The sequence below is a fragment of the Cibotium barometz genome, chromosome 47, assembly GCF_041138505.1.
Source record: "Cibotium barometz isolate CiBa-2024 chromosome 47, ASM4113850v1, whole genome shotgun sequence".
Taxonomy (NCBI): domain Eukaryota; kingdom Viridiplantae; phylum Streptophyta; class Polypodiopsida; order Cyatheales; family Cibotiaceae; genus Cibotium; species Cibotium barometz.
This window is the reverse complement of record NC_141092.1, coordinates 40729683-40739717: the sequence shown is the minus strand read 5'-3', so window position 1 is coordinate 40739717 and position 10035 is coordinate 40729683. Positions and strand designations below refer to the sequence as shown.

Below are 10035 nucleotides of genomic sequence, written 5' to 3'. Positions count from 1 at the left end.
CATTACAGTAGGCATCATATAACCATTCAACACCTATGTGGAGGCATTACCTAGCTTTCCCATGCCTAGCTTAGTAAGAATTAAGGGGTCAACTATTTTTATGGAAACATGGGCACTTGAAAATGTAGCTGTGCAAGATCAACAAAGTTAAATGATGCTAAACTTGGCCACATATATTAGCAAACCTCGAAAACTTAGATGCTTTCAATCAAATCATAGACTCTTTGAATCATTAAATACCCTATAATTTTTGATGGCACAATAAACTACAATGTGGGAAAAGGCTCTTATTTAAGAACCTCCACTATTTGCGAACAAACGACCAACTCTGCGTGGCTATATGTTGGGTGGCCAGCTCCAAGTAGGGAATTCCTCCTTGAAAAGCGTCACAAGGTGCTGGACTAATAGGATATATACTCACTGAGAGACTTGGTGCCCCCATTCCCTAAACACCCTAATGTGAGTGGGCATCTTCATGTGAAAGTGGATATGAGCACACAATAAAAAAATGCAATGCTCTTCACTTAGTTTTGTAACTCCGACCCTTCACCATCTTGGTTCTATGTTGATTTTATTAAGATATTAAATTTGCAAAAAAAACATTTTGGTGCCATATAATTGCTTTTTGAAACGTTCATTTTTGAGTGTATTAAGCCGAACGCAAGGAAAGCTTAGCGAGTTCCTGCAAGCTCCAAGCTCCTGCAAGGTATGTCGTCTGCCATATGCTTCTGCTTCTGCTCTTGCTTTTGCTTTTCGCGTTGAGGGTGTTTTGCTTTCCCCCGCCCCTTCCCCCAACCGGATTTGGTCCTTTTTGCTCGAATAAACAATGGCTAAAATTTGCAAATAAAGCTGCCATTTTCGTCAACATTCTGAGGGTGATCTGTACAGCCCAGCCCATTTCTTCCTTAGAATGCCTGCAGTGCTATGAAAAAACCCATTAAAATTACATTTTTTTGGGGTCAAGAAATCCTGAAAATAGCGTCTAACCCTTATTAACCTTTTCTAACAGTCTGTGTATTGATCTCATTGGCTATGCCGGATCGAATTACTGATCAAGAGGTTTGGCATTGTACATGGGCTATTGGCAGAGCTTAAGTTTGCATCAACTCATCATCTACTTTGTCTTTGTTTCAATTTAGCAAATTAAGCTTGGAGAGATACGGAAATTTAAGGAGTCTTCTTGAAAAAAACTACCCCCCCCCCACCCAAAAAAAAAAGAAAAGAAAAGAAAAGAAAAATAATCCTCTGCCAAATACATTTACAATCTTATGTAACAATTTGCATCCAGACCACCACTCATACCCAGAAAGAATACATGGAGAGTAGTCGATGGCCTCACCATCCCAACCATAGGCCCAAGACCACCACTCATACCCAGAAAGAATACATGGAGAGTAGTCGATGGCCTCACCATCCCAACCATAGGCCCAAGAGCTCAGTATCACCTCCAAGTATGGGAGAGTTGGGATCAGGATCGACACTTGGAGTATGAGGTCTCCAGAGTCCAGACCATAAACACCTTGCCCACAGATGACTATTTTGTGTGTCCCATAGCACACCTTGCATCCACTAGGGGGGTTTGCAGCCCAGTATTGGAATAGATCGAGTTCCACCATGCACTTTGCAGCAGCGAGTTCTTTTCATGCCTGATTCGAATACTTCTGTGAGCTTGTTAGAATGGCCTTGCACAGAGGAGTACTGCCTACGGCAACTCCTTATATAGTATCAGCTAGTTGGCCTTCCTTTTGACCACAGCACATAGTCTTCTCTTGGGGTGCTTGGTACTTTCCTTCTGACCTTCCTTACAGATGTAGTCTTGCATAATGCCCTCGCATATGGAATAGCCTTCCTTTCGACCACTTCTTGTCACATGGCATCATCCATTCGGAGGGTGCTTGGTACCTTGGATGAGCGTAGACCTTTGGACTTTCGGTACCTAGGTGTTTTTCTCATAGTTGCATGGAATCTGCAGAAAACTAGGAAACGAAAACAACAAAAAAATGGCAAGGCAAAATATTAGGGGAAATGTGGCATGTTAGCAACAACACATAAACGTGAAGACATTGTAATATAGGTATAGTTTTACATGGCCTCTCCAAACCCTTATTGAAGCACCTTAGAACATTCTAAAACCAAGTGATAGGCTTCAATATTTTTTTGCTAATGGTGAAGTGAAAGGCTGTGCAATAGAATAGGTTACCGTTTTTAAATAGCATTGCAACATCCAACGGACGTTGCACAATGTTCATGGCTGTTTCCTAGCCATTTTACAACAGACCAGTAGCCAGCCACGTGTGTGTGAAAACAATATTTTTCCCCAGCCCTAAAAAGGGGAATTTTCTGGGTATTTTTTGGTCTTATTTGGCGATTTTTGTCTTGGCTGCTGGCCTACAGCCTTTAGGCTGACTGACCAGCAGCTCCCCTCAGTATATATAGCTTAGCCTCATAATTCACTATGGCGTACCACTTCATTGCACATATCCGGTACCATATGTTGCTGTTGCTGTTGCTGCTGCTTCTGCCGGGCTCTACACAACACAGCTTCATCCTCCTCGCTTGACATTCAGCACAGCAGCGTTTCTGGTCTGGCCACACGTTCGGACAGCAGCCCACCCTCTGCTACAGGCCACACCGTGGGACAGCAGCCCTCTCTGCTACATCCTTTACATCCTTTACATCAGCGTTTTACATCAGCCTTACATCAGCACTTACATCCTTTACATCAGCACTGACATCAGCGTTTATCATCTGTGTTTACATCAGCCTTACATCAGCGCTTACATCAGTGTTTACATCAGCACACCATCAGTGCTTACATCAGCATTTATCATCAGCAGATCATCTGTGCTTACATCAGCAAATCAGCGTTTTCTCCACTCGGGATTGCAGCCCTCTCTGCTCCTTACCACATCAGGTACGCAGCGCCCGTGTCACCAGAGCTTGCAACACCCGGGATGGCAGCCCTCTCTGCTCCTTAGGTACGCAGCACCCTTGTCACCACAGCTTGCACCCTCAGGTATGCAGCACCCTTGTCATCAGAGCTTGCACCCTTCAAGTCTTGTAGCACCCTCGTCATTAGAGACCACCACCACTCGGGACGGTAGCCTTTTTTGCTCTTCATCTACCACCTCGGGTTCCGTAGCACCCTTGTCATCAGAGCCTGCATCACCTCATCTTCCGTTGCCACTACCACCTCAGAGTGCCTTTGCATCCACTGATGCGAGCCTTCGACACCGACCACCTCTCAGAGTGCTTTGCCTCACATTGACGCGAGCCTTTGTCATTGACCGTGCTTCAGCTCCGACATCATCTCTGCTTCTGCACTCATCTTTCTACTTAGAGTCACCTCACATCAGAGGGTTCTTGTACATATGTTCACTCACCATTATATAGACTCACTCACATATTTCATGCTGTGTTGATTTGCTCTGATCTCTCGTAATTTTGGTCCTTTCGTCCTTTTGCCCTCACATGGTATCAGAGCTATCGTGAGCAAAGGGATTGAAGACCTCGAGAGCACACACCATGGATTGTCTACCGAACTCCTGGAGGACCAATTTCTCTCACCAGAAGTTGATTCCCCAAACTCTGATCTGTACCATATAGGGAATGGGGCTTCTTACTCAATGGAGAGGTCCGTTCAAGATCTTACTTTGGGAGAGACGATCAACCCATGTACATACACTCATGTGATAGAAGTCATCTCTTGTCTATACATATACACCAGGGCCTCTGTTGTGGGTGTGCCCGCCCGTATTAGGTGTTTTCTCATTTTTCCCCACTCTCCATATTTTTCCCTATTTTTTTCCATTTTTTTTTTGATACGTGGGAGGCTGTCCAAAGCCTGTCGGTTTATCCAGGTGCTGGCCGACCACACTCTGTTGCCCCCAACTTTACCTGTGTGTTGGCCGATTGAAGGTTGGAGTAGTCGTGGGTTTCTGGCTGTTGTTGGCTGTTCTTCTACTGGCCGACTGCACCTGTGGGGCCATATAAAATGGCCCCTTGGCCCCTCCACTCATTGTATCAGTTTTCGGGATTTTCTTTGTGTATATAGAGCAGAGTTACACGCCTCTCTCTCTCTCTCTCTCTCTCTCTCTCTCTCTCTCTCTCTGAGTACTTTTTAGTTCAGTACTTTTTCATTTTGTTGGGATGACAGAGGATACCCCACACAGGTACACTGATTTGTCTCATAGGCCGAGTTCGGTCTTTTGGAAGACGTTAATAAAATCTCTCTTTCTTTCTTTCTTTCTCTCTCTCCATTGCTGTATTTTTTCTGCACTTGCTCTTGTGTTCTCTGATTTTGTCTTCATCTCCGCTGCATATTTTGACATCATCTTCACCAAGTTTGCCATCACGGTCGTCCTCTCTAACTTTATCAGATTTTGTTTCCAGAGGGGATACATTCCTTCTGCCAGTGTGTCAGTGTGGGACCCTGGCATCCATCATCTTCTCTCATGGTCCCCTTTTTGGACTGAGAGGGGGTTTGTGAAAACAATATTTTTCCCAGCCCTAAAAAGGGGATTTTTCTAGGTATTTTTTTGTCTTATTTGGGGATTTTTGTCTTGGCTGCTGGCCTACAGCCTTTAGGCTGACTGACCAGCAGCTCCCCTCAATATATATAGCTTAGCCTCATCATTCACTATGGCGTACCACTTCATTGCACATATCCGGTATCATATGTTGCGTTGCTGTTGCTGCTGCCGGGCTCTACACAACACACCTTCATCCTCCTCGCTTGTCATTCAGCACATCAGCGTTTCTGGTCTGGCCACACATTGGGACAGCAGCCCACCCTCTGCTACAGGCCACACATTGGGACAGCAGCCCTCTCCCGCACTTGGATGCCACGTAGACATATCTGCACAGATGGTGCAGGACCTGGGATGGAAAACTGGTCCCATGTGAGCCCAGTCCGGGATGAGTCAGCCAAGGTTCCATTCCAGTCGTCCGAGGTCAGGTGTGCATTGTCCTGCACATGAAACAATGCTAGTCCGTGCTGTGAGTCTCCCTCTAGAATGATGTCAGTGGTTCTGTGTATCTGGTATGATACTGCATACCAGATCACTTTGTAGACAGTTAGGGTTTGCATATAGGAAAGGGGCCAGCCCATAGGGCTACCCCAAGGACAGATATGAGCATGGGGGAGGTGTAGAACCACCCCATAGGGGCCAGGAAGGCCTTGGCTGTGCCCACCAGCCATGGCATGGCCATGGAAGGGCTGTAGGACAGCCCTAGGGCTCTTGGACAGGCAACCTACAGGGTACACAGCCCTAGAGGGCTGTAAGCCAGGTGTGGGGCAGCCCACACAGGCTGCCCAGCAGGCAGATCTGACGCGCCTGATGGCCAGCATTGATTTTGGGTCATGCGCAGCATTTTCAGCATTTAATGCTGTATTTTCTGGTCGTGGAGCATTTTCAGTCAGTCGACTGGTAATTAATCCAGCCGACTAGCTTCCCTGAAGGGTATAAATACCCATCGCATGGATCAGTTCATTTATCATAATTCACCAAGTGCTGAAGCTGAACAAAGGGCTAGGACAGCCAAGGACAAGCTAATGCAGCAGGAGTGAAGGATTGAAGGTCAAGGGTAGAGATCTATCTCAGCCAAGAAGGTTCAGGTTCAGTCTTTTATTTCAGTTTTGCATCATTCTAATAAAAGCAAATACACCATTCGTGGTGGGGGCCCTACAGAGGGTATTCGGGACCCCATACTGTGTCCTCTAGTTCAGTACTTTTTCATTTTGTTGGGATGACAGAGGATACCCCACACAGGTACACTGATTTCTCATAGGCCGAGTTCGGTCTTTTGGAAGACATTAATAAATCTTTCTTTCTTTCTCTCTCTCTCTCTCTCTCCCTCTATTTTTCTACACATCTATATTCAGTTTTGTGCATTAATTTCGTCGCGACAAGTGTGCTGTTTTTCTGAGCATTGAAGTTACTGATCTTCCCTGAAGCTTCCGCATCTTACAGTGGTACCAAAGCCTACTTCAAGTGTAAAGATTCAGCGAGAAACGAGAAATTTTTTCTCGCTCGTGTGGTTGGTTTTCAGACTCCGGTGGACTACTCCTTTCGGAGTGACTCCTGTCCCTCGAAGGACGGTTGGTTTTCAGCCTCTGGAAGTCTCCCTCACACATAGTGGATGGTCAGATTGCGCTCCGGAAAGGAAGTGCGTTTTCCTGCTATGGCGAGCTTCGACGACGAGAGAGACCAAGAACCTTGGGACGAGAGTGCACCAGGCAGCCCAGCTAGGACATCAGCAATGAGTGTTACAGAGATGTTCCAACAGATGATGCGAGCAATCGCAGACTAGACTACCAAGTTGGAAGAGTGGAAGGCGCAGATCTTGGCTTTGGAAGAGCGCACCCGTTCTCCAGCGCCGCGTTTTCCATCTCCTCCTCCCTCTCCTTCTGTATCCCAGATTCCAGATCCTCTACACAGGGACCCTCTTGTAGGGTCACGACCGCAGCCGAGTTCGATGCTTGAGTTGCAGATGCGTGCATTGGAGATTTGACAATGCGAAGATGAAGCCATGCGACGCGTGGAACATGAGCGTTACCTTGCAGCTTTGGACGCCAGATTGACACCCACGGCATCCTCGAATCATTTTTTCGAGAAAATGAACTTCAATAAGTATAATGGTAAACTCGACCCCACAACTCTTTATTCATGGTTGCATCAGTTTGAAGCTTACTTTGCCGCAGTTAGAAAGAATGATACTCACAGAGTAATCTTAGCCGATTGGTACTTGGAAGGTGAGGCCATTCCTTGGTGGACCCAGTGGGCTTATGCTCCACACCAAATTAGGTATGGCAGCTTATGTGTGGGACGAGTTTGTCTACGACCTTAAGCAACGGCTTCTACCGCCCCATTACCTTGAGCGACTCGAAGACGAGTTCAGGGGAGCGCCTCAGAACGCGCAACCAGTCCTTCAATTTGCCAATAGAATTTCGACTTTATGTTTGCAATTAGGCTTATCTGATACGAACAAGAAAGGGTAATTTTTGTATGGCCTTGACTCGCAAATCCAGTGGGAGGTGCGTATGTTTGGGCCAGCCACCTTCGAAGAGGCACTCTCGCTTGTGCAGAGTGTTGAAATGAAGCACAATGGTGGCAAGTCCCTGACTTCCCAGCTGACTCCTCCCAAGGCTACCCCCTCGGGGGGAAAAGGCTAGAACTAGACGGGGTCTTCCCCAGGATAGAGCACGGGAGCCTCTGGCTCCAAGAACTCAAACAATGCGTCCAAGCTTACTCCAGACGAGAAAGCGGAGGCAAGCAAGATAGGTGGCAAGTTGAGTGCCGAGGAGATTTCTCAGTACAAGAAGGAGGGTAGGTGTTTCTTTTCTCATATAAAAGGACACACTTCTCGAGAGTGTCCTAAGATGACTACCGCTCCAAAGACCGCCGCCTCAGCCTCCATAGCTTCCGTGGTGAGCCCAGTTCCCACACAGACCCCAGTGGCTGTCTCTAGTTCTTCAAATCCCAATGCTTCAGTTGGAGCAATCATTAGCCGGGAGCTCAAAGATAAGCAGAAGGGCGCCCATGACCAGGAGTATGAGCGCAACGAATTGCTCAAGACCTTTGGCTACATAGGTGGCTAGAGAGTCGTGGTCTTGTTTGATAGCGGCAGCACGGAGGAGACGTGGTCACGGAACAGGCCGCTCGGCGTGCTCGTTTTGTCCTAACTTCGGTGGACAAACAAGTTGAGGGTTTTAGCACAGGCATGACAATGAGCGTCAAGTATGAAGCTCTAGGTGCTAAATTAGTTATTCAAGGCATAGAGTTTGTGCATGATTTTATGGTTGCCTCTCTTGTAGGAGCAGACATAATTTTGGGCATTCAATGGTTTCCCAAGTTCCTTCCTGATGTCAAGTGGGACAAGCACACTTTCCAGATTAATCGAAATGTGTCAAACGCCCCAGTGACCATTAAGTGTGAGCCAAGAATTCCAAACTTTCCGCTCATAAGCCACTTACTGTGGCTAAGTGAGCAATTAGGAAAGGCACACATTGTGCAATGATATACATCCAGATTGCCCAAACAGTTGCCAGTGCTTCCGAGAAGTATTTGGCTCTCCATGAAAAGTTCTAGAATATTTTTCTTCGGTACAATCTCCCTCCCCAGCTTCCCCCGTCCAGACCGGAGGACCACAAGATTGACCTCCTCCCAGGCTTGGAACCCTCGAGCAAGTTTCCATATCGCCTTTCCAAGGCAATGGATCGGAGTTGGACCGCCAACTCCAAGAATTGTTGCAATCTGGCTTCATCCGCCCCAGCGTGTCGCCATTTGTAGCACCAACCCTGTTTGTCAAGAAGAAAGATGGGTCTTCTTGTTTGTGTGTCGATTATCGTGCACTCAATAAGTTGACTATCAAGAGTAGATTCCCGATGCCTCGAATTGATTATATTCTGGAGAGGCTGAACGGGGCTAAGGTGTTCTTGAAACTCGATTTTAAAGAGTGGGTACCACCAGGTGCGGATTGTGGAGGGGAACATTCCCAAGACAGCCTTCCGTACGGAACGGGCCCTCTATGAATTTGGGGTCATGCCTTTTGGCTTGACAAACGCCACAGCTACATTCAACCGCGTGATAATGTGTGTTTTCCGAGAATTACTTGGAAAGTGTGTGTTCATATTTCCAGACGACATACTGGTATTTTCAGCTATGGTTGAGCAGCATGACATTGATGTGGAGAAAGTCCTTAAGTTGTTGGAAAGCAACGAGCTCTATGTCAATGAGAAGAAGTCGGAATTTTATTTGTTCCAGGTTCATTACCTTGGATATATAATTAGTGCAGAAGGCATTCGACTTGATCCGGCTAAGGTGGCCGAGATTGTCACTTGGGAAGTACCTCAGATAGCTTATGACATCAGCTCCTTTGTGGGTATATGCTAGGCATACTCCACCCACATAGACAAGTTTTGTGACCTCTCTGTGGATCTCACCGATTTGCTAAAGGGTGTCAAGACAAGAAGGCAATGGATTCGAACGACTCCACGAGCGTTGGAGGCATTCAAGAACCTCAAGGTGGCTTTATGAGAAGCGCCTTGTTTAGCACTTGCCTCGTGGGATGAGCCATTTCAGGTGATCATCAATGCGAGTAACATCGCAATTGGCAGTGTATTACAACAGAATGGTCATCCAGTAGCTTACATGTCTCGTAAGTTACTGCCCGCGGAGAAGAATTACTCAGTCTACGATTGTGAACTCCTTGTAGTTATACAGGCTTGAAACATTGGAAACATTTTCTTTATGGCCGTGACTTTGAGGTTCGCACTAACCATCAGGCATTACGCTAGATTTAGACAATGCCAAGTGCACAGTGGAGTGACCGACAACACCGCTGGAGTCCAATATTCCAGCAATTTGGTGGTATGATTGAGTACTTTCCAAGAAAGGCCAATCCTGTGGCTGATGCTTTGAGTAAGAAGGGACAAGTGACTTCGATTCAGACCACTAGACTCGACCTTGTTGGTACGGGACTAGATGACATGAAGCACACATACACGGATTTCGAGGAATTTGGTACACAGTGGGAACAGGCATTGGATGCCACAAGACCATGCCACTTTTTGATATGCGATGGTTGGCTTTTCTACAAAGGCTGACCATGTGTCATGAAGTCGTTTAGGGCAGCTCTTCTCCATGACGCCCATGACGCCATTACTGGGCATGAATTCGACTTTGGAGAAATTGAAACGGCAATATTATTGGCCAAAAATGAGGCGAGATGTGTTTTCATATGTACAACACTATGATATTTGTCAAAAGATGAAAGCTCCTCGTGGAAAGAAGATAGGGTTGTTACAGTCCTTGCTAATTCCTGAGGGACCTTTCCAAGATATTTTGATGGACTTTGTCACGAATTTGCCTCCCAGTCCGAGTAAGCGTACTACTCAGTGCTTAACTATAGTTGATAGATTTAGCAAATTTGTTATGCTTATTCTATGCAGTGCCAATGTGACCGCCGAGGATGTTGCCCAGTTGTTTATTCGGCATTGGTACCCGATTGGCGGGATTCCTAGGACCATAGTGT

The 10035-nt window shown here is 46.5% G+C and overlaps 1 protein-coding gene across 5 annotated transcripts in view; it reads left to right on the top strand.

Moving 5' to 3' along the window:
• Positions 1–562: 562 nt before the first annotated feature.
• The window catches only part of ALA2 (aminophospholipid ATPase 2), a 125407-nt gene continuing 115934 nt past the window's right edge, over positions 563–10035 (top strand). For 2 of the 5 annotated variants that reach the window (XR_015263780.1, XM_086784730.1), the window contains exon 1: positions 563–706. The gene's annotated coding sequence lies outside the window, so the exon portion shown is untranslated. The remainder of the gene's footprint in view (positions 707–10035) is intronic. The other 3 variants (XM_086784733.1, XM_086784732.1, XM_086784731.1) reach the window with 2 other exon arrangements.